This window comes from Triticum aestivum, chromosome 3B, assembly GCF_018294505.1.
Source record: "Triticum aestivum cultivar Chinese Spring chromosome 3B, IWGSC CS RefSeq v2.1, whole genome shotgun sequence".
Taxonomy (NCBI): Eukaryota; Viridiplantae; Streptophyta; class Magnoliopsida; order Poales; family Poaceae; genus Triticum; species Triticum aestivum.
Window position 1 is genome coordinate 616754154 of NC_057801.1, and position 5596 is coordinate 616759749.

Below are 5596 nucleotides of genomic sequence, written 5' to 3' on the forward strand. Positions count from 1 at the left end.
AGACATCTCAAACTTCTCCGACATTAGCTTCCCAAACTTTTCACTAAAATGAGGGTTAGTTGAACCAAATATAATATCATCAACATAAATTTGGCATACAAATAGTTCTTCATTAACCCTTTTAGTAAAAAGAGTATAATCAATTTTCCCAATTTCAAAGCCTTTTTCAATAAGGAACTTGGTCAAGCATTTATACCAAGCTCTAGGAGCTTCTTTAAGACCATAAAGAGCTTTGTGAAGTTTGTAAACATGATTGGGTTCTAAGGATTGACAAAGCCGGGAGGTTGCTTAACATAAACTTCCTCCTCTATTTCACCATTTAGAAAAGCACTTTTAATGTCCATTTGGTATAAGGTGATATCATGAGGATTAGCATAGGCAAGTAAGATGCGAATGGACTCAAGTCTAGCAATGGGGGCGTAAGTCTCACCATAGTCCATACCTTCGACTTGTGTGTAGCCTTGGGTGACGAGACGTGCTTTGTTGCGAACTACTTGTCCATCTTCATCTTGCTTGTTGCGAAACACCCATTTGGTATCGATGACGTTGTGGTTGTTGTCGGGCTTCTCAACCAATGTCCAAACTTGATTCCTCTCAAAGTTATGTAGCTCTTCATGCATGGCATTTATCCAATTCGGATCTTCAAATGCTTCTTCAACCTTCATAGGTTCAATGCTAGAGATGAAAGAATAGTTTTCACAAAAGTTAGCTAAACGAGTTTTAGAGCAAGTGATTCTCCTGGTTTGAATGTCATTGTAGATTTGCTCGACGGGATGATCTTTAGCAACTCTTGCTCGAACTCGTGAAAGCTTTTGCTTGGGTCTTCGTTGAACATCTTATTCATCTTGTTCTTCTTCTTCTTGGCCTTCTTCATTGTTGGCATTGTCGTTCTCTTGTCGTGGTGGAGAAGGAGGTTGTTGACATTCATCTTGATGCACTTCCTCGTTTTCTTCATCTTGGTGTGTCCCGCTTGTGGATGCTTCCGTATCAACTCTTGGTTCACCTTGTTGTGAAGTTGAAGCTTCCACTTGGACGGACAAGGTACTCTCCTTAACCTCTGTTGGACGAACCTTGCCAATAGCCAAGTCTTGGATTGCTTCCGAAGGATCTTTGTCACCTACATCAATTGGCAATTGCTCTACTTGCGAGCCGTTAGATTCATCAAACTTCACATCTACCGTCTCTTCAACCTTTCGGGTGAAATTGTTGTAGACACGGTAAGTGTGAGAGTTTGAGCCATAACCTAGTAGGAAACCTTCATGAGACTTAGGAGCAAATTTAGAGTGACGATGCTTATCAAGAATGTAGCACTTTGAATCGAATACTCGAAAGTACCCAACTTGGGGTTTGTTACCGGTGAGGAGCTCGTATGCCATCTTGCCGAGTAGCTTGTGAAGATACAAGCGATTTGTTGCATGACAAGCTGTCTCAACCGCTTCTGCCCAAAAGTGCTTCCGCGTCTTGTACTCATCAAGCATCATTCTCGCCATTTCGATGAGCGTCCAGTTCTTCCTCTCAACAACTCCATTTTGTTGAGGTATGTACGTAGCCGAGAACTCGTGTGAAATCCCTTCTTCGTCAAGAAAGGTGTCCACATTTGCGTTCTTGAACTCTGTTCCGTTGTTGCTGCGAACCTTCTTGATCTTCACTTCAAATTGATTTTGGGCCTTCCTAGCGAAGTTTTTGAAGATCTTTTGGACCTGTGATTTATCATCGAGAAAGAACACCCACGTAAATATTGAAAAATCATCAACTATAACTAGACAAAAAGAATTTCCATCGAGACTCTTGTAAGAGTTGGGACCAAATAGATCCATGTGAAGTAGCTCGAGTGGCCTCCTTGTAGTCATGATGTTCTTCACGGGATGCCTTCCTCCAACCTGTTTACCTGCCTGACAAGCGCTGCAAAGTCTATCCTTATCAAATATGACATCATTAACTCCAAGGATATGGTTTCCTTTAATAAGCTTGTCAAGGTTTCGCATACCAACATGCACTAGTAGAAAAGGGGGCAATGGTCCAGGCCGGGTCAGCCCATTAGTCCCGGTTCAATCCAGAACTGGGACCAATGGGTGCATTGGACCCGGTTCGTGAGCCCCGAGGGTCGGCCGGGCCACGTGGGCCATTGGTCCCGGTTCGTCTGGACCTTTTGGTCCCGGTTGGTGGGACGAACCGGGACCAATGTGCCTTGCTCCTGGCCCACCACCATTGGACCTGGTTGGTCGCCTGAACTGGGACCAAAGGCTTCCCTTTAGTCCCGGTTCAAGCCATGAACCAGGACCAATTAGTTGCCTATATATACCCCGCGAGCAGAGCACTCTCACTGCTCTGTTTTTCGTGGCATGCGAGGAGGGAGCTTTGTGGTGCTCTAGCTCACCTCCTATGCACACGAGGTGTTCGATGGAATGCCCGAGCCACACTACTTAAGCTTTCTCCTCTCCAAGCTCCATTTTCCTCAATATTTGTCTAGGTTTAGTGGTCCGTCACGCCCAGTCCCCGTCTTCACCGCCGTTGATCGCCCGTGCCGATCTCGTCGCCGGCACCACCGTGGTGAGCCTCTTTCTTGTATGTTTATATAGATACTTGTATAATTTTCTTACTTTTATTATTGCATCTTATATAGTGCAATGGTTTTGGTATCCGCCCCCATCGGCCCTCGTCCTGTCTATGATTCGGATGTGGTATATATTATCTTTTCATAACTATTGGTTCATTATTGTTTATGACAATTATGCCGACCAACGTGACATAGATTTTATTTATCTAGGAGGTTGTTGAACCGGAAATTCCAACCGACCCTATTGTCGAGAGGTTAAATTTAGTTGAAGAAGAAAACAATCTGTTGAAGGAAAAAATTAGAAAAATTGAGGAGGAGAAGATGATATTGGAGTTGCATGTTGCGGATATCATCGATGATCACCAGATCAAGATGGATGCAATGCACTTGAAGATTAGAAAGATTAGAAAATATGCCATTCATACCGAGGCTTGGTATCATTATGCCGTTGGATCAGTTGTTACAATTGTTGCGATTATGATCGCATTTGTTTTCGCATTGAAATGTTTTACATAGTTTTAGTGTATGGTTTAATTAATTTAGATGCTCTGCAGAGCTTTATGTTGTTAGAGAGAACTATGTATGTACTTTTGTTTTAGTGTGATGATGAAATTCTATTAATTTGGTTTTAGTATTCTGTAATGATTTTTGACACACTTAATTATATATAATGCACGCAGATGAACCGGCAATGGATGTACGGTTCAAGACACACCTCTGAGTACATTAAGGGCGTGCATGATTTTATCGAAGTGGCTGAGGCAAACAAGCAGAATGGTTTTATGTGTTGTCCATGCCCTATATGTGGGAATATGAAGTCTTACTCTGACCAGAAAATCCTCCACACCCACCTGCTTTACAAGGGTTTCATGCCACACTATAATGTTTGGACGAGGCACGGAGAAATAGGGGTTATGATGGAAGACGGCGAAGAAGAAGAGTACGATGACAACTATGTGCCCCCTGAATACGGTGATGCTACTGAACATCAAGAGGAAGCAGATGATGTGCACGATGATGCTGCAACGGGCGAAGCTGCTGAAGATCAAGAGGAACCAGACGATGTGCCTGATGATGATGATCTCCGCCGGGACATTGTCGATGCAAGGACGCAATGCGAAAGTCAAAAGGAGAAGCTGAAGTTCGATCGCATGTTAGAGGACCTCAAAAAAGGGTTGTACCCCAATTGATAAGATGGCAACACAAAGCTCGGTACCGTACTGGAATTGCTGCAGTGGAAGGCAGAGAATGCTGTGCCTGACAAAGGATTTGAGAAGCTACTGAAAATATTGAAGAAGAAGCTTCCAAAGCATAACGAATTGCCCGACAGTACATACGCAACAAAGAAGGTCGTATGCCCTCTAGGATTGGAGGTGCAGAAGATACATGCATGCCCTAATGACTGCATCCTCTACCGCGGTGCGTACAGGGATCTGAACGCATGCCTGGTATGCGGTGCATTATGGTATAAGATCAGACGAGATGACCCTGGTGATGTTGGCGGCAAGCCCCCCAGGAAGAGGGTTCCTGCGAAGGTGATGTGGTATGCTCCTATAATACCACGGTTGAAACGTCTGTTCAAAAATGGAGAGCATGCCAAGTTGATGCAATGGCACAGTGAGGACCGTAAGAAAGACGGGAAGTTGAGAGCACCCGCTGACGGGTCGCAATGGAGAAAAATCGAGAAAAAGTACTGGGATGAGTTTGCAAGTGAGCCAAGGAACATATGGTTTGCTTTAAGCGCGGATGGCATTAATCCTTTCGGGGAGCAGAGCAGCAATCACAACACCTGGCCCGTGACTCTATGTATGTATAACCTTCCTCCTTGGATGTGCATGAAGCGGAAGTTCATTATGATTCCAGTTCTCATCCAAGGCCCTAAGCAACCCGGCAATGACATTGATGTGTACTTAAGGCCATTAGTTGAAGAACTTTTACAGCTGTGGAATGGAAATGGTGTACGTACGTGGGATGAGCACAAACAGGAGGAATTTTACCTAAAGGCGTTGCTGTTCGTGACATCAACGATTGGACCGCTCTTAGTAACCTTTCAGGACAGACAAACAAGGGATACCACGCATGCACGCACTGTTTACTTGACACCGATAGTACATACCTGGCAAGCTGCAGGAAGAATGTGTACCTGGGCCATCGTCGATTTCTTCCGACCAACCATCAATGTCGAAAGAAAGGCAATCATTTCAAAGGCAAGGCAGATCACCGGAAGAAGCCCGCCATGCGTACCGGTGATCACGTCCTTGCTATGGTTAATGATTTACATGTAATCTTTGGAAAGGGTCCCGGCGGACTAGCTGTTCTGAGTGACGCTGGGGGACACACACCCATGTGGAAGAAGAAATCTATATTTTGGGACCTACCCTACTGGAAAGACCTAGAGGTCCGCTCTTCGATCGACGTGATGCACGTGACGAAGAACCTTTGCGTGAACCTGCTAGGCTTCTTGGACGTGTATGGGAAGACAAAAGATACAACTGAGGCACGGGAGGACCTACAACGTTTGCATGAAAAAGACGGCATGCCTCCAAAGCAGTATGAAGGTCCTGCCAGCTATGCTCTTACCAAATAAGATAAGGAAATCTTCTTTGAATGCCTACTTAGTATGAAGGTCCCGACTGGCTTCTCGTCGAATTCAAAAGGAATAATAAATATGGCAGAGAAAAAGTTTTAGAACCTAAAGTCTCATGACTGCCACGTGATTATGACGCAACTGCTTCCGGTTGCATTGAGGGGGCTTCTACCGGAAAACGTCCGATTAGCAATTGTGAAGCTATGTGCATTCCTCAATGCAATCTCTCAGAAGCTGATCGATCCAGAGATCATACCAAGGCTAAGGAGTGATGTGGTGCAATGTCTTGTCAGTTTCGAGTTGGTGTTCCCACCATCCTTCTTCAATATCATGACGCACGTCCTAGTTCATCTAGTTGACGAGATTGTCATTCTCGGCCCCGTATTTCTAAACAATATGTACCCCTTTGAGATGTTCATGGGAGTCCTAAAGAAATATGTCTGTAACCGCGC